The sequence below is a fragment of the Acipenser ruthenus genome, chromosome 21 (assembly GCF_902713425.1).
Source record: "Acipenser ruthenus chromosome 21, fAciRut3.2 maternal haplotype, whole genome shotgun sequence".
NCBI classification, from domain to species: domain Eukaryota; kingdom Metazoa; phylum Chordata; class Actinopteri; order Acipenseriformes; family Acipenseridae; genus Acipenser; species Acipenser ruthenus.
This window is the reverse complement of record NC_081209.1, coordinates 12,799,476-12,817,814: the sequence shown is the minus strand read 5'-3', so window position 1 is coordinate 12,817,814 and position 18,339 is coordinate 12,799,476. Positions and strand designations below refer to the sequence as shown.

Below are 18,339 nucleotides of genomic sequence, written 5' to 3'. Positions count from 1 at the left end.
TAAAACCATTTATTTAATTAAAAATAATAAGACCCACGTGCGGAATGCACTTTAAAATCAACACATTAATTGTCAATTAGGTGGAGAGTCAGTCTAGGCAAGTTATTATTATTTATTTCTTAACAGACGCCCTTATCCAGTGCGACTTACAATTGTTACAAGATATCACATTATACATTATACAGATATCACATTATTTTTACATACAGTTACCCATTTTTTCAGTTGGGTTTTTACTGGAGCAATCTAGGTAAAGTACCTTGCTCAAGGGTACAACAGCATTGTCCCCCACTGGGGATTAAACCCACAACTCTCCGGTCAAGGGTCCAGAGCTCTAACCACTACTCCACACAAGTGTCGTGATTCAAAATTAGTGAAAATAAACAATAGCCAAACACACAATCAATAATAAATCGTGCAGTGAAAATACAAAATCATATCGTGATTTAAATTTAAAAAAAACAAGCACGCATGTATATAAACACAAAATAATAAAAAAAAAATAATAAAGTGTAAATGCACACCTGCAACACAATGACAGACAATGAATCATAATGAACTGCCATAATAAAGTGTGCTCCTTAGGAGAGATTAGACGGCTTCTACACCCGCGCTGTGAACAAATAGTGAGTGTTTCATCCTCTTTGGTTTGAGCAACTGGTTTTTGGGGACGAGGTGGCCGAGTGGTTAAGGCGATGGACTGCTAATCCATTGTGCTCTGCACGCGTGGGTTCGAATCCCATCCTCGTCGTAGCTTTTTTTTTATTATTATTACTGTTTCTCGTTCTCTTTTTTTTGGCAAAAGTGTTTATCCTGCGACTATAGGACAGTATTGGTCTGTGTTAGAGATGTTCCCCAACAGTAACACAAAAACAGGCTAAACTTTGCTGAAAAATAGTATAACCAAAGGCACCGCTGAGATTTGAACCCAGGATCTCCTGTTTACTAGACAGGCGCTTTAACCATCTAAGCCACGGCGCCCTGCCACATGCAAAGAAATATGTGTCAGAGACCTGTGAAATGAAACCTATCAGGGACATTATTTCCTTTACTGTCATTCTCTACTGCAATGCAGGACTGTAAAATTAAGCGCGCGACATTTCTGAAATTAATCTGAAACACTTGAAAATGCGTATTACTTGTTATTAAACAATTTCCGACATCAGATATCGGAATCTGCGTTGTATTTTATATGACCGATTGTACCCTCTTTGTCTAGATATATGACATTTGGTAGTTCACATGATCAAAACATATGGTTAAATTGAGGTCACACCGAGACTTGAACTCGGATGGCTGGATTCAGAGTCCAGAGTGCTAACCTTTACAACATGGAACCTCTGCTGAGCACCCTGGAGATGAATGGCTGTAACATCCTCAGCTCCCAGGTGTTAAATCCCCTACTGCTGACAACCCCTGGACCGCAAGGCTTTCTCCCCGTTCTGATTGCACACAGTCCTTCAACAAACATCAGTTTCTCCAGTTTGAATCCAAAATGCGACGTTTCATTTCTTGGTTCATACTGGCAGCAGGTCTCGAAAACTGCACTATCAGCACCCAATCGTGCACCACAAACACTGCTCACATTCAAATAAGACACATGTTCATTGACAATATATGTATTACACATGTAGATTTAGAAACTGTTTTAATAACATCGGCATTGCTCATTTAAAATAAGAAACATTTGCTTAACAATTAAACACGTTGCATCTTTACAAGTGAAAATACACTTTCAAATACAAATTCCTCCATTTGACCCTCATAAGGACACGACCGGACCCCAGCAATAAAACGACATATAACAAACACGTGGAGTAAATGAATGAATAAAAATGTGTATAGGAACACTTTATTTTGCTCTTCCTTTACCTCTAGTCATCGTTTGGCATAATGTGTTGTTTATGCAAGATGGATAAGACGCCCAATGTGCACAGCTGTCTCCTAGCAAGTGAAGGCACCACTGTATTCTGGACGCTGTAGTTTATTCTAGGAACAAGACACCTGGGCGTGTTAGATATCACGGGAAATCGTGGAGCCTCCTCTTTCGTTTGGTATGTGGACTGCGTGCCTAGCTCTTTCCGTTTTTGAGTTACAGGTACTTGAACGCACCTACCGATTTGCTGCGCGTCACAGCACTGGAGCACTGAATGAGAGGGTGCGTAGGATAATCCCGTAACTCTTTTTAGTCGGTACTTATTGTGTTAACTGTGTGATTGTGTAGAGGGGGGTCGTTAGACTACAGCTGTCCTCTCGCTTGTAACGAGCAATTGTAAACTCCTTTTCTGCAGTCTGAGAAGAAGATAATGCCAAAAGGGGTTGTGAATCAATGTGCAAAGTCTCTATAATAATAATATAAAGGATGCGCTTTTAATTGAATGCAGTCGGGCCACAGCCAAGAATTAGACATATCTACATCTGATTAATGAAGAGTAAGAGAGTGGTTTTAATCGGAATAATAATAGGCATAAAAGAACTTCCCTGACCGGGAATCGAACCCGGGCCGCGGCGGCGAGAGCGCCGAATCCTAACCACTAGACCACCAGGGACGTTGCTGAAGGAGTTTGTACGGCTGGCCAGGAATTTCTTTGCTATCAACGCTGTCGCATCAAAAACGGAACAGCCCCCAGGCCCTGCGCAATTGTTACAGGTGTCACTAGGACAGGTTCGTAATACCGGGGTAGGAACACCGTGGAAATGCAGACAAGGAAGCCAGACAATAAATCATGAAAGGGATTCATTTAAATTATTAAAACAATCAGATTAAAATATACTAAAATGGCCAAGCACATATATAAAACATAAAAACGAAATATTGGTCGCAATAACAAGAATAGTTGGATCAATAGCAGCAGTATTCACAATGATTATCACAATTCAAATATAGATTTAGCTACAGCAATAGCAACAACAATGGGCAAATAGCTATAGCCATAACAGGAGTAGCTATCACAACTTAAATATAGGTTCGGCTACAGAAATAACCTGCTATATATCAATATCAGTAACGTTGGAAATGGTTACAGCAACAAACGTAATGTAATTGTCTAACAGCAGCAATCAATAAGAAAAGTTTACAACAACAGAAAGTCCCAAAGCCGTCTTCTCTGTGTTCCACGGTGGCATTAGCTGAGACTCGAATAGGCTACAACAGCTCTGGTTAGTGAGGGCCGTCACTGGAGACGTTTCTCTAAGAAAGTAAAACTAAATGAAAGAACTTCGGCTAAGCAATCCAAATTGTTGAAAGCAGGGCGATGCAGCAAGCACACAAACAGCAGCAAAAGATTGCACACTTCACTTAGCGAGGGGGGAGGTATATTCGCCTCTTCCCCTCTAAATGCTCAATCCGCCTTAAACAGCGAACTCAACGCCTTCCCTCTCAGTTGCTTCCGGAGTTGGGTCTCTCAGCGGCAGCGACCTGCTGTACAAGTCCCTTGGTCAGATCCCTCAGGTAATTTCTCGCCTCTGTGTCCGTGTCTCCACAGCTGTGCGTTCCCGTGTCTCTTTGCCTGGAGCTCGCTCTGCTCTCTCAATCTGTCCGTCTCTTAAAACCATTTATTTAATTAAAAATAATAAGACCCACGTGCGGAATGCGCTTTAAAAGCAACACATTAATTGTCAATTAGGTGGAGAGGCAGTCTAGGCAAATTATTATTATTTATTTCTTAGCAGACGCCCTTATCCAGTGCGACTTACAATTGTTACAAGATATCACATTATACATTATACAGATATCACATTATTTTTACATACAGTTACCCATTTATACAGTTGGGTTTTTACTGGAGCAATCTAGGTAAAGTACCAAGCTCAATGGTACAACAGCATTGTCCCCCACTGGGGATTGAACCCACAACTCTCCGGTCAAGGTTCCAGAGCTCTAAACACTACTCCACACAAGTGTCGTGATTCACAACTAGTGAAAATAAACAATAGCCAAACACACAATCAATAATAAATCGTGCAGTAAAAATACAAAATCATATCGTGATTTAAATAAAAAAAAAACAAGCACGCATGTATATAAACACAAAATAATGAAAAAAATAATAAAGTGTAAATGCACACCTGCAACACAATGCCAGACAATGAATCATAATGAACTGCCATAATAAAGTGTGCTCCTTAGGAGAGATTAGACGGCTTCTACACCCGCGCTGTGAACAAATAGTGAGTGTTTCATCCTCTTTGGTTTGAGCAACTGGTTTTTGGGGACGAGGTGGCCGAGTGGTTAAGGCGATGGACTGCTAATCCATTGTGCTCTGCACGCGTGGGTTCGAATCCCATCCTCGTCGTAGCTTTTTTTTTATTATTATTACTGTTCCTCGTTCTCTTTTTTTGGCAAAAGTGTTTATCCTGCGACTATAGGACAGTATTGGTCTGTGTTAGAGATGTTCCCCAACAGTAACACAAAAACAGGCTAAACTTTGCTGAAAAATAGTATAACCAAAGGCACCGCTGGGATTTGAACCCAGGATCTCCTGTTTACTAGACAGGCGCTTTAACCATCTAAGCCACGGCGCCCTGCCACACGCAAAGAAATATGTGTCAGAGACCTGTGAAAAGAAACCTATCAGGGACATTATTGCCTTTACTGTCATTCTCTACTGCAATGCAGGACTGTAAAATTAAGCGCGCGACATTTCTGAAATTAATCTGAAACACTTGAAAATGCGTATTACTTGTTATTAAACAATTTCCGACCTCAGATATCGGAATCTGCATTGTATTTTATATGACCGATTGTACCCTCTTTGTCTAGATATATGACATTTGGTAGTTCACATGATCAAAACATATGGTTAAATTGAGGTCACACCGAGACTTGAACTCGGATGGCTGGATTCAGAGTCCAGAGTGCTAACCTTTACAACATGGAACCTCTGCTGAGCACCCTGGAGATGAATGGCTGTAACATCCTCAGCTCCCAGGTGTTAAATCCCCTACTGCTGACAACCCCTGGACCGCAAGGCTTTCTCCCCGTTCTGATTGCACACAGTCCTTCAACAAACATCAGTTTCTCCAGTTTGAATCCAAAATGCGACTTTTCATTTCTTGGTTCATACTGGCAGCAGGTCTCGAAAACTGCACTATCAGTACCCAATCGTGCACCACAAACACTGCTCACATTCAAATAAGACACATGTTCATTGACAATATATGTATTACACATGTAGATTTAGAAACTGTTTTAATAACATCGGCATTGCTCATTTAAAATAAGAAACATTTGCTTAACAATTAAACACGTTGCATCTTTACAACTGAAAATACACTTTCAAATACAAATTCCTCCATTTGACCCTCATAAGGACACGACCGGACCCCAGCAATAAAACGACATATAACTAACACGTGGAGTAAATGAATGAATTAAAATGTGTATAGGAACACTTTATTTTGCTTTTCCTTTACTTCTAGCCATCGTTTGGCATAATGTGTTGTTTATGCAAGATGGATAAGACGCCCAATGCGCACAGCTGTCTCCTAGCAAGTGAAGGCACCACTGTATTCTGGACGCTGTAGTTTATTCTAGGAACATGACACCTGGGCGTGTTAGATATCACTGGAAATCGTGGAGCCTCCTCTTTCGTTTGGTATGTGGACTGCGTGCCTAGCTCTTTCCGTTTTTGAGTTACAGGTACTTGAACGCACCTACCGATTTGCTGCGCGTCACAGCACTGGAGCACTGAATGTGAGGGTGCGTAGGATAATCCCGTGACCCTTTTTAGTCGGTACTTATTGTGTTAACTGTGTGATTGTGTAGAGGGGGGTCGTTAGACTACAGCTGTCCTCTCGCTTGTAACGAGCAATTGTAAACTCCTTTTCTGCAGTCTGAGAAGAAGATAATGCCAAAAGGGGTTGTGAATCAATGTGCAAAGTCTCTATAATAATAATATAAAGGATGCGCTTTTAATTGAATGCAGTCGGGCCACAGCCAAGAATTTGACATATCTACATCTGATTAATGAAGAGTAAGAGAGTGGTTTTAATCGGAATAATAATAGGCATAAAAGAACTTCCCTGACCGGGAATCGAACCCGGGCCGCGGCGGTGAGAGCGCCGAATCCTAACCACTAGACCACCAGGGACGTTGCTGAAGGAGTTTGTACGCCTGCCAGGAATTTCTTTGCTATCAACGCTGTCGCATCAAAAACGGAACAGCCCCCAGCCCCTGTGCAATTGTTACAGGTGTCACTAGGACAGGTTCGTAATACCGGGGTAGCAACACCGTGGAAATGCAGACAAGGAAGCCAGACAATAAATCATGAAAGGGATTCATTTAAATTATTAAAACAATCAGATTAAAATATACTAAAATGGCCAAGCACATACATAAAACATAAAAACGAAATATTGGTCGCAATAACAAGAATAGTTGGATCAATAGCAGCAGTATTCACAATGATTATCACAATTCAAATATAGATTTAGCTACAGCAATAGCAACAACAATGGGCAAATAGCTATAGCCATAACAGGAGTAGCTATCACAACTTAAATATAGGTTCGGCTACAGAAATAACCTGCTATATATCAATATCAGTAACGTTGGAAATGGTTAAGGCAACAAACGTAATGTAATTGTGTAACAGCAGCAATCAATAAGAAAAGTTTACAACAATAGAAAGTCCCAAAGCCGTCTTCTCTGTGTTCCACGGTGGCATTAGCTGAGACTCGAATAGGCTACAACAGCTCTGGTTAGTGAGGGCCGTCACTGAAGACGTTTCTCTAAGAAAGTAAAACAAAATAAAAGAACTTCGGCTAAGCAATCCAAATTGTTGAAAGCAGGGCGATGCAGCAAGCACACACACAGCAGCAAAAGATTGCACACTTCACTTAGCGAGGGGGGAGGTATATTCGCCTCTTCCCCTCTAAATGCTCAATCCGCCTTAAACAGCGAACTCAACGCCTTCCCTCTCAGTTGCTTCCGGAGTTGGGTCTCTCAGCGGCAGCGACCTGCTGTACAAGTCCCTTGGTCAGATCCCTCAGGTAATTTCTCGCCTCTGTGTCCGTGTCTCCACAGCTGTGCGTTCCCGTGTCTCTTTGCCTGGAGCTCGCTCTGCTCTCTCAATCTGTCCGTCTCTTAAAACTATTTATTTAATTAAAAATAATAAGACCCACGTGCGGAATGCGCTTTAAAAGCAACATATTAATTGTCAATTAGGTGGAGAGGCAGTCTAGGCAAATTATTATTATTTATTTCTTAGCAGACGCCCTTATCCAGTGCGACTTACAATTGTTACAAGATATCACATTATACATTATACAGATATCACATTATTTTTACATACAGTTACCCATTTATACAGTTGGGTTTTTACTGGAGCAATCTAGGTAAAGTACCAAGCTCAATGGTACAACAGCATTGTCCCCCACTGGGGATTGAACCCACAACTCTCCGGTCAAGGTTCCAGAGCTCTAAACACTACTCCACACAAGTGTCGTGATTCACAACTAGTGAAAATAAACAATAGCCAAACACACAATCAATAATAAATCGTGCAGTAAAAATACAAAATCATATCGTGATTTAAATAAAAAAAAAACAAGCACGCATGTATATAAACACAAAATAATGAAAAAAATAATAAAGTGTAAATGCACACCTGCAACACAATGCCAGACAATGAATCATAATGAACTGCCATAATAAAGTGTGCTCCTTAGGAGAGATTAGACGGCTTCTACACCCGCGCTGTGAACAAATAGTGAGTGTTTCATCCTCTTTGGTTTGAGCAACTGGTTTTTGGGGACGAGGGTGCCGAGTGGTTAAGGCGATGGACTGCTAATCCATTGTGCTCTGCACGCGTGGGTTCGAATCCCATCCTCGTCGTAGCTTTTTCATTTATTATTATTACTGTTTCTCGTTCTCTTTTTTTTGGCAAAAGTGTTTATCCTGCGACTATAGGACAGTATTGGTCTGTGTTAGAGATGTTCCCCAACAGTAACACAAAAACAGCCTAAACTTTGCTGAAAAATAGTATAACCAAAGGCACCGCTGGGATTTGAACCCAGGATCTCCTGTTTACTAGACAGGCGCTTTAACCATCTAAGCCACGGCGCCCTGCCACACGCAAAGAAATATGTGTCAGAGACCTGTGAAATGAAACCTATCAGGGACATTATTGCCTTTACTGTCATTCTCTACTGCAATGCAGGACTGTAAAATTAAGCGCGCGACATTTCTGAAATTAATCTGAAACACTTGAAAATGCGTATTACTTGTTATTAAACAATTTCCGACCTCAGATATCGGAATCTGCATTGTATTTTATATGACCGATTGTACCCTCTTTGTCTAGATAATGATTTCCATTACACGAGAGTAGATGTTAAAACTTCATGCTGATTTGAACTCGGCTCTCGCCAAGATAAGCACCAACTAAGACGTAGCTTTACAGTAAACTAATGTGATCCATATGTGTCTCCATCCATTTACGTTTCCTTCCATATGATGATGTAGATATCCTTCTGTCTGGTGTTAATGGCTGAAGTGTAATGCTGGCTCCAGGGATCAGCTTATTTTGCCTCCCTGGCGCATCAGCACACACAACGGCTGCGATGCTGGCTCCGGGGATCAACCAAAGTGCGGCCTCCCCAGCGCATCAGCATGACAACCGTCTGGATTGAGCTAAGTAGGGTACATCTCTGGGGTTTTCAAGTGGGCACCTTCCATCCTCAGTGTTTCATCGACTAGCCCACGACACCTCAAGAGGGCTCGACGGTGATTCTGGCGTCCCAGCATCTCCCCCCTCCGTCCCCCACTCAACTCAGCCCAGCTTACTTACCTGTCCCCAGCCAGAATCTTTCCGTCTCAACCACAGCCAGTTGCTGCTCCTTTCTGCTGCTTCAGATAAGTTCTTCACTGTGCGACGCAACTCTTGGCCACTGAATCCGACGTCTCTGAGAAACCGGGTTGTAGAGTGTGCCACAAATCCTCGACAACCCACTTCCACTGGGTAAACCCGAACTCTCCATCCTCGCTGTTCCGCTTCAGTGGCTAGTTGAGCATACCGCAGTTTCTTCCTCTCATACGCCTCATCTACAGCATCCTCCCATGGCACTGTTAACTCTACCAGGTGAACAAGGCGTGCTGATCCAGACCACAAGACAATATCTGGTCGAAGGTTAGTGGTGGCAATCTCAGGTGGAAAAATAAGCCGCTGACCAACATCTGCCAGCATTTTCCAGTCTCTAGCAGCTTCCAGTTGTCCTGGGCGAGAATTGGTTTTAACACCTTTTCTTGGTGGTTGCTCTCCTGGGCGGAGGAATGTTGTCTTTTGTGTGTAATGTTTTGATGGAACAGGTGACAACTTATTGGTCATGTTACGCTTGTCTTCCAATGCTAAGGCCAAACATTGCAGCACCTGGTCATGGCGCCAAGTAAACCGTCCTTGGCTAAGAGCCACCTTACATCCTGTCAAAATGTGCCTTAATGTTGCAGGTGATGAACACAAAGGACATGAGGGATCCTCTCCTACCCAGAGGTTTAGGTTCTGTGGTGATGGGAGAACATCATATGTTGACCTGATGAGGAAACTGATCCTGCTCTGTTCCATTGACCATAGGTCTTTCCAGCCAATCTTGCGTTGTTCCACACTCTCCCATCTCATCCATTTTCCCTGCTTGGCCTGGGAAATGGCCTTTATACACCTCATCCTCTCCTCCTGCTTTTGCACCTCGTTGACTACCAGCTTCCTCCTTTGAGCTGGGGCCGCCTTGTGCCATGTAGGAGGAGTTGAACTGAAACCAAGACCCCCTCTTCCATGCTGAACTTGCCCCATGATATCACCAATTCGAAGGGCAGCCTTTGCATCTTCCACAGCTTTCTTTGCCGCCCACTTTCTTCCAGTTTTCAACACAGGTGCTGCCTCCCTTACGCATTTATCGCGTGACTCTACTAAAGTCATTTCCAGTCTGACCTTGGCGCACTTAAACTCCTCGGTTAGAGCAGAGACTGGTAGCTGCAGTATTCCTTTACCATAAAGTCCCACTCTGCTGAGGCAGCGTGGAACTCCCAACCATTTCCTGATGTATGAACTGATTAAAGCTTCCAACTTCTCTACTGTTGTCAAAGAAACCTCGTACACAGTCAGTGGCCACAGCAACCTCGGCAGTAGACCAAACTGAAAGCACCAGAGTTTTAGTTTACCTGGTAGAGCGCAGCTGTCTATGCTCTTCAACCCTTCCACTGCTTGTTGTCTAACTTCTCCAACACGAACTGTGTCCTTTAGATCCCCGTCGTACCATCTCCCAAGACTCTTCACTGGCTTCTCAGACACTGTTGGTATTGCCTCACCATTAATGAAGAATGTTTTATCTACTACTTTGCCTTTAATTATAGAGATGCTCCTTGATTTAGTGGGCTTGAATTGCATTCGTGCCCATTCAATGTTATTGGTTAATTTGCCCAATAATCGATTAGTGCAGGCTACTGTTGTAGTCATGGTTGTCATGTCATCCATGTATGCTCGAATTGGTGGTAGTCGCATTCCAGAAGCCAAGCGCTCTCCTCCTACTACCCATTTTGATGCCCTAATGATTACTTCCATTGCCATGGTAAAAGCCAGTGGAGAAATGGTGCATCCTGCCATTATTCCAACCTCTAGGCATTGCCATGTAGTGCTGAATTCTGAAGTTGAAAAACTGAATTGCAAATCTCCAAAATAGGCTTTCACTAAATTTGTTATTGTCATCGGTACACTGAAAAAATCAAATGCTGCCCAAAGTAGTTCATGTGGCACTGAACCATATGCATTAGCCAAATCCAGGAATGTCACATGGAGCTCCTTCCTCTCCTTTTTAGCTGATTGAATTTGTTGCCAGATCACATTGATGTGTTCTAAGCAACCTGGGAAACCTGGAATGCCCACTTTTTGTATTGAAGTGTCAATGAAGCAGTTCTTTAATAGGTAAGCTGACAATCTCTGAGCAATAATGCTGAAGAAAATCTTGCCTTCTACGTTTAATAGGGAAATGGGACGAAACTGACTGATGCTTGTAGAATCTTTTTCTTTAGGTATAAAGACTCCACGTGCTCGGCGCCATGCTCTTGGTACAACCTGTTTTTCCCATGCCACTTTTATCAATTTCCACAGAATTCGTAGAACTCCTGAAGCACTCTTGTACACTCTCTACAGAACTCCATTAGGCCCTGGAGATGATGAAGCCCTTGCTTTTTTCACAGCTTGCTCTATTTCTTTCCACTTAGGTGCACAGTCCTCCATTTGGTATTCTGGTGGATTGATAGGTGGGATGTCTGATGGAATTGACATAGGCTCCTGCCTTTTTGAATCTGTATGTGTTTCCTCCAAATATCTCTCCAGCTCAACCTTAGATGCTTTTAGTGTGCCATTCTTCTCACTGGTGAATAACTTCTTTACAAATTTGAATGGGTCTTTATAAAAGTTAGCTCTCGCACGCTCCTTCTTTTTGTAGCGTTTCCGTAGGCGCTCAGCTCTGCGCAATGTTGCAAGCTTATCTTTTATGACCCTTTGTAAGAGATTGAGTCCCTCCTTCTGACTTTGTTCTGCTCTTCTCCATTGGTTCCTCAGCTGTCTCCTTTCTCTAACTAAGCGTTCAATCTCCTGCTGCCGTCTAGACTTTCCAGGAATAGTTTGTACTTTTTCCTTCCTTTTTTCAACTCCAAACCTCTCACTTCCATATGCGTAGATGATGTCCCCAAATTTATCCAGCTTCTTTTCAACTGTTCCACTTAATCTTTCCAATGCAACGCAGAGATCTGTGTTTACTGTGTCCCATGCAGTTTTCTCACAAGCTCTTGGCCATTTAACTCCAGGCTTGTGCCCGTTGAGGTTCTTTTCTCTCTTATGCTGGTTTGTCTGACCGGGTTCACAAGGATCATTAGGTTCATCACTAACTGTGTCCATGCAAGTCCTCCTCACATCTATGACAGGGGTGCTGATATCCTGCGAACTGTGGTTTGCTTCCTGTCGCTGGATTTCATTCGACTGACTTGACTGACTTCGTAAGAAGTACTGATCAATGCGAGGCCCTTGTCCCTGACATTTGGTAGTTCACATGATCAAAACATATGGTTAAATTGAGGTCACACCGAGACTTGAACTCGGATGGCTGGATTCAGAGTCCAGAGTGCTAACCTTTACAACATGGAACCTCTGCTGAGCACCCTGGAGATGAATGGCTGTAATATCCTCAGCTCCCAGGTGTTAAATCCCCTACTGCTGACAACCCCTGGACCGCAAGGCTTTCTCCCCGTTCTGATTGCACACAGTCCTTCAACAAACATCAGTTTCTCCAGTTTGAATCCAAAATGCGACGTTTCATTTCTTGGTTCATACTGGCAGCAGGTCTCGAAAACTGCACTATCAGCACCCAATCGTGCACCACAAACACTGCTCACATTCAAATAAGACACATGTTCATTGACAATATATGTATTACACATGTAGATTTAGAAACTGTTTTAATAACATCGGCATTGCTCATTTAAAATAAGAAACATTTGCTTAACAATTAAACACGTTGCATCTTTACAAGTGAAAATACACTTTCAAATACAAATTCCTCCATTTGACCCTCATAAGGACACGACCGGACCCCAGCAATAAAACGACATATAACTAACACGTGGAGTAAATGAATGAATAAAAATGTGTATAGGAACACTTTATTTTGCTTTTCCTTTACCTCTAGCCATCGTTTGGCATAATGTGTTGTTTATGCAAGATGGATAAGACGCCCAATGCGCACAGCTGTCTCCTAGCAAGTGAAGGCACCACTGTATTCTGGACGCTGTAGTTTATTCTAGGAACAAGACACCTGGGCGTGTTAGATATCACGGGAAATCGTGGAGCCTCCTCTTTCGTTTGGTATGTGGACTGCGTGCCTAGCTCTTTCCGTTTTTGAGTTACAGGTACTTGAACGCACCTACCGTTTTGCTGCGCGTCACAACACTGGAGCACTGAATGAGAGGGTGCGTAGGATAATCCTGTGACTCTTTTTAGTCGGTACTTATTGTGTTAACTGTGTGATTGTGTAGAGGGGGGTCGTTAGACTACAGCTGTCCTCTCGCTTGTAACGAGCAATTGTAAACTCCTTTTCTGCAGTCTGAGAAGAAGATAATGCCAAAAGGGGGTGTGAATCAATGTGCAAAGTCTCTATAATAATAATATAAAGGATGCGCTTTTAATTGAATGCAGTCGGGCCACAGCCAAGAATTAGACATATCTACATCTGATTAATGAAGAGTAAGAGAGTGGTTTTAATCGGAATAATAATAGGCATAAAAGAACTTCCCTGACCGGGAATCGAACCCGGGCAGCGGCGGTGAGAGCGCCGAATCCTAACCACTAGACCACCAGGGACGTTGCTGAAGGAGTTTGTACGCCTGCCAGGAATTTCTTTGCTATCAACGCTGTCGCATCAAAAACGGAACAGCCCCCAGCCCCTGTGCAATTGTTACAGGTGTCACTAGGACAGGTTCGTAATACCGGGGTAGCAACACCGTGGAAATGCAGACAAGGAAGCCAGACAATAAATCATGAAAGGGATTCATTTAAATTATTAAAACAATCAGATTAAAATATACTAAAATGGCCAAGCACATACATAAAACATAAAAACGAAATATTGGTCGCAATAACAAGAATAGTTGGATCAATAGCAGCAGTATTCACAATGATTATCACAATTCAAATATAGATTTAGCTACAGCAATAGCAACAACAATGGGCAAATAGCTATAGCCATAACAGGAGTAGCTATCACAACTTAAATATAGGTTCGGCTACAGAAATAACCTGCTATATATCAATATCAGTAACGTTGGAAATGGTTAAGGCAACAAACGTAATGTAATTGTGTAACAGCAGCAATCAATAAGAAAAGTTTACAACAATAGAAAGTCCCAAAGCCGTCTTCTCTGTGTTCCACGGTGGCATTAGCTGAGACTCGAATAGGCTACAACAGCTCTGGTTAGTGAGGGCCGTCACTGAAGACGTTTCTCTAAGAAAGTAAAACAAAATAAAAGAACTTCGGCTAAGCAATCCAAATTGTTGAAAGCAGGGCGATGCAGCAAGCACACACACAGCAGCAAAAGATTGCACACTTCACTTAGCGAGGGGGGAGGTATATTCGCCTCTTCCCCTCTAAATGCTCAATCCGCCTTAAACAGCGAACTCAACGCCTTTCCTCTCAGTTGCTTCCGGAGTTGGGTCTCTCAGCGGCAGCGACCTGCTGTACATTCCCTTGCTCAGATCCCTCAGGTAATTTCTCGCCTCTGTGTCCGTGTCTCCACAGCTGTGCGTTCCCGTGTCTCTTTGCCTGGAGCTCGCTCTGCTCTCTCAATCTGTCCGTCTCTTAAAACTATTTATTTAATTAAAAATAATAAGACCCACGTGCGGAATGCGCTTTAAAAGCAACATATTAATTGTCAATTAGGTGGAGAGGCAGTCTAGGCAAGTTATTATTATTACTATTATTTATTTCTTAGCAGACGCCCTTATCCAGGGCGACTTACAATTGTTACAAGATATCACATTATACATTATACAGATATCACATTATTTTTACATACAGTTACCCATTTATATAGTTGGGTTTTTACTGGAGCAATCTAGGTAAAGTACCTTGCTCAAGGGTACAACAGCATTGTCCCCCACTGGGGATTAAACCCACAACTCTCCGGTCAATGTTCCAGAGCTCTAAACACTACTCCACACAAGTGCCGTGATTCAAAATTAGTGAAAATAAACAATAGCCAAACACACAATCAATAATAAATCGTGCAGTGAAAATACAAAATCATATCGTGATTTAAATAAAAAAAAAACAAGCACGCATGTATATAAACACAAAATAAAAAAAGAAAATAATAAAGTGTAAATGCACACCTGCAACACAATGACAGACAATGAATCATAATGAACTGCCATAATAAAGTGTGCTCCTTAGGAGAGATTAGACGGCTTCTACACCCGCGCTGTGAACAAATAGTGAGTGTTTCATCCTCTTTGGTTTGAGCAACTGGTTTTTGGGGACGAGGGTGCCGAGTGGTTAAGGCGATGGACTGCTAATCCATTGTGCTCTGCACGCGTGGGTTCGAATCCCATCCTCGTCGTAGCTTTTTCATTTATTATTATTACTGTTTCTCGTTCTCTTTTTTTTGGCAAAAGTGTTTATCCTGCGACTATAGGACAGTATTGGTCTGTGTTAGAGATGTTCCCCAACAGTCACACAAAAACAGCCTAAACTTTGCTGAAAAATAGTATAACCAAAGGCACCGCTGGGATTTGAACCCAGGATCTCCTGTTTACTAGACAGGCGCTTTAACCATCTAAGCCACGGCGCCCTGCCACACGCAAAGAAATATGTGTCAGAGACCTGTGAAATGAAACCTATCAGGGACATTATTGCCTTTACTGTCATTCTCTACTGCAATGTAGGACTGTAAAATTAAGCGCGCGACATTTCTGAAATTAATCTGAAACACTTGAAAATGCGTATTACTTGTTATTAAACAATTTCCGACCTCAGATATCGGAATCTGCATTGTATTTTATATGACCGATTGTACCCTCTTTGTCTAGATAATGATTTCCATTACACGAGAGTAGATGTTAAAACTTCATGCTGATTTGAACTCGGCTCTCGCCAAGATAAGCACCAACTAAGACGTAGCTTTACAGTAAACTAATGTGATCCATATGTGTCTCCATCCATTTACGTTTCCTTCCATATGATGATGTAGATATCCTTCTGTCTGGTGTTAATGGCTGAAGTGTAATGCTGGCTCCAGGGATCAGCTTATTTTGCCTCCCTGGCGCATCAGCACACACAACGGCTGCGATGCTGGCTCCGGGGATCAACCAAAGTGCGGCCTCCCCAGCGCATCAGCATGACAACCGTCTGGATTGAGCTAAGTAGGGTACATCTCTGGGGTTTTCAAGTGGGCACCTTCCATCCTCAGTGTTTCATCGACTAGCCCACGACACCTCAAGAGGGCTCGACGGTGATTCTGGCGTCCCAGCATCTCCCCCCTCCGTCCCCCACTCAACTCAGCCCAGCTTACTTACCTGTCCCCAGCCAGAATCTTTCCGTCTCAACCACAGCCAGTTGCTGCTCCTTTCTGCTGCTTCAGATAAGTTCTTCACTGTGCGACGCAACTCTTGGCCACTGAATCCGACGTCTCTGAGAAACCGGGTTGTAGAGTGTGCCACAAATCCTCGACAACCCACTTCCACTGGGTAAACCCGAACTCTCCATCCTCGCTGTTCCGCTTCAGTGGCTAGTTGAGCATACCGCAGTTTCTTCCTCTCATACGCCTCATCTACAGCATCCTCCCATGGCACTGTTAACTCTACCAGGTGAACAAGGCGTGCTGATCCAGACCACAAGACAATATCTGGTCGAAGGTTAGTGGTGGCAATCTCAGGTGGAAAAATAAGCCGCTGACCAACATCTGCCAGCATTTTCCAGTCTCTAGCAGCTTCCAGTTGTCCTGGGCGAGAATTGGTTTTAACACCTTTTCTTGGTGGTTGCTCTCCTGGGCGGAGGAATGTTGTCTTTTGTGTGTAATGTTTTGATGGAACAGGTGACAACTTATTGGTCATGTTACGCTTGTCTTCCAATGCTAAGGCCAAACATTGCAGCACCTGGTCATGGCGCCAAGTAAACCGTCCTTGGCTAAGAGCCACCTTACATCCTGTCAAAATGTGCCTTAATGTTGCAGGTGATGAACACAAAGGACATGAGGGATCCTCTCCTACCCAGAGGTTTAGGTTCTGTGGTGATGGGAGAACATCATATGTTGACCTGATGAGGAAACTGATCCTGCTCTGTTCCATTGACCATAGGTCTTTCCAGCCAATCTTGCGTTGTTCCACACTCTCCCATCTCATCCATTTTCCCTGCTTGGCCTGGGAAATGGCCTTTATACACCTCATCCTCTCCTCCTGCTTTTGCACCTCGTTGACTACCAGCTTCCTCCTTTGAGCTGGGGCCGCCTTGTGCCATGTAGGAGGAGTTGAACTGAAACCAAGACCCCCTCTTCCATGCTGAACTTGCCCCATGATATCACCAATTCGAAGGGCAGCCTTTGCATCTTCCACAGCTTTCTTTGCCGCCCACTTTCTTCCAGTTTTCAACACAGGTGCTGCCTCCCTTACGCATTTATCGCGTGACTCTACTAAAGTCATTTCCAGTCTGACCTTGGCGCACTTAAACTCCTCGGTTAGAGCAGAGACTGGTAGCTGCAGTATTCCTTTACCATAAAGTCCCACTCTGCTGAGGCAGCGTGGAACTCCCAACCATTTCCTGATGTATGAACTGATTAAAGCTTCCAACTTCTCTACTGTTGTCAAAGAAACCTCGTACACAGTCAGTGGCCACAGCAACCTCGGCAGTAGACCAAACTGAAAGCACCAGAGTTTTAGTTTACCTGGTAGAGCGCAGCTGTCTATGCTCTTCAACCCTTCCACTGCTTGTTGTCTAACTTCTCCAACACGAACTGTGTCCTTTAGATCCCCGTCGTACCATCTCCCAAGACTCTTCACTGGCTTCTCAGACACTGTTGGTATTGCCTCACCATTAATGAAGAATGTTTTATCTACTACTTTGCCTTTAATTATAGAGATGCTCCTTGATTTAGTGGGCTTGAATTGCATTCGTGCCCATTCAATGTTATTGGTTAATTTGCCCAATAATCGATTAGTGCAGGCTACTGTTGTAGTCATGGTTGTCATGTCATCCATGTATGCTCGAATTGGTGGTAGTCGCATTCCAGAAGCCAAGCGCTCTCCTCCTACTACCCATTTTGATGCCCTAATGATTACTTCCATTGCCATGGTAAAAGCCAGTGGAGAAATGGTGCATCCTGCCATTATTCCAACCTCTAGGCATTGCCATGTAGTGCTGAATTCTGAAGTTGAAAAACTGAATTGCAAATCTCCAAAATAGGCTTTCACTAAATTTGTTATTGTCATCGGTACACTGAAAAAATCAAATGCTGCCCAAAGTAGTTCATGTGGCACTGAACCATATGCATTAGCCAAATCCAGGAATGTCACATGGAGCTCCTTCCTCTCCTTTTTAGCTGATTGAATTTGTTGCCAGATCACATTGATGTGTTCTAAGCAACCTGGGAAACCTGGAATGCCCACTTTTTGTATTGAAGTGTCAATGAAGCAGTTCTTTAATAGGTAAGCTGACAATCTCTGAGCAATAATGCTGAAGAAAATCTTGCCTTCTACGTTTAATAGGGAAATGGGACGAAACTGACTGATGCTTGTAGAATCTTTTTCTTTAGGTATAAAGACTCCACGTGCTCGGCGCCATGCTCTTGGTACAACCTGT

The 18,339-nt window shown here is 43.1% G+C and overlaps 11 non-coding genes across 11 annotated transcripts; 4 read left to right on the top strand and 7 right to left on the bottom strand.

Annotated features, from left to right (window-relative positions):
* The first annotated feature begins 669 nt into the window (after positions 1–669).
* trnas-gcu (transfer RNA serine (anticodon GCU)) lies at positions 670–751 on the top strand. Its single transcript has one exon. It is a non-coding gene; the product is annotated as a tRNA-Ser (tRNA).
* A 156-nt stretch (positions 752–907) lies between these two features.
* trnat-agu (transfer RNA threonine (anticodon AGU)) lies at positions 908–981 on the bottom strand. Its single transcript has one exon. It is a non-coding gene; the product is annotated as a tRNA-Thr (tRNA).
* A 1,496-nt stretch (positions 982–2,477) lies between these two features.
* On the bottom strand, positions 2,478–2,549 carry trnae-cuc (transfer RNA glutamic acid (anticodon CUC)). Its single transcript has one exon. It is a non-coding gene; the product is annotated as a tRNA-Glu (tRNA).
* A 1,664-nt stretch (positions 2,550–4,213) lies between these two features.
* Positions 4,214–4,295, top strand: trnas-gcu (transfer RNA serine (anticodon GCU)). Its single transcript has one exon. It is a non-coding gene; the product is annotated as a tRNA-Ser (tRNA).
* Positions 4,296–4,450: 155 nt separating this feature from the next.
* trnat-agu (transfer RNA threonine (anticodon AGU)) lies at positions 4,451–4,524 on the bottom strand. The gene has a single exon. It is a non-coding gene; the product is annotated as a tRNA-Thr (tRNA).
* A 1,496-nt stretch (positions 4,525–6,020) lies between these two features.
* trnae-cuc (transfer RNA glutamic acid (anticodon CUC)) lies at positions 6,021–6,092 on the bottom strand. The gene has a single exon. It is a non-coding gene; the product is annotated as a tRNA-Glu (tRNA).
* A 1,663-nt stretch (positions 6,093–7,755) lies between these two features.
* Positions 7,756–7,837, top strand: trnas-gcu (transfer RNA serine (anticodon GCU)). Its single transcript has one exon. It is a non-coding gene; the product is annotated as a tRNA-Ser (tRNA).
* Positions 7,838–7,994: 157 nt separating this feature from the next.
* trnat-agu (transfer RNA threonine (anticodon AGU)) lies at positions 7,995–8,068 on the bottom strand. The gene has a single exon. It is a non-coding gene; the product is annotated as a tRNA-Thr (tRNA).
* A 5,212-nt stretch (positions 8,069–13,280) lies between these two features.
* trnae-cuc (transfer RNA glutamic acid (anticodon CUC)) lies at positions 13,281–13,352 on the bottom strand. Its single transcript has one exon. It is a non-coding gene; the product is annotated as a tRNA-Glu (tRNA).
* A 1,672-nt stretch (positions 13,353–15,024) lies between these two features.
* On the top strand, positions 15,025–15,106 carry trnas-gcu (transfer RNA serine (anticodon GCU)). Its single transcript has one exon. It is a non-coding gene; the product is annotated as a tRNA-Ser (tRNA).
* A 157-nt stretch (positions 15,107–15,263) lies between these two features.
* trnat-agu (transfer RNA threonine (anticodon AGU)) lies at positions 15,264–15,337 on the bottom strand. Its single transcript has one exon. It is a non-coding gene; the product is annotated as a tRNA-Thr (tRNA).
* Positions 15,338–18,339: the final 3,002 nt, after the last annotated feature.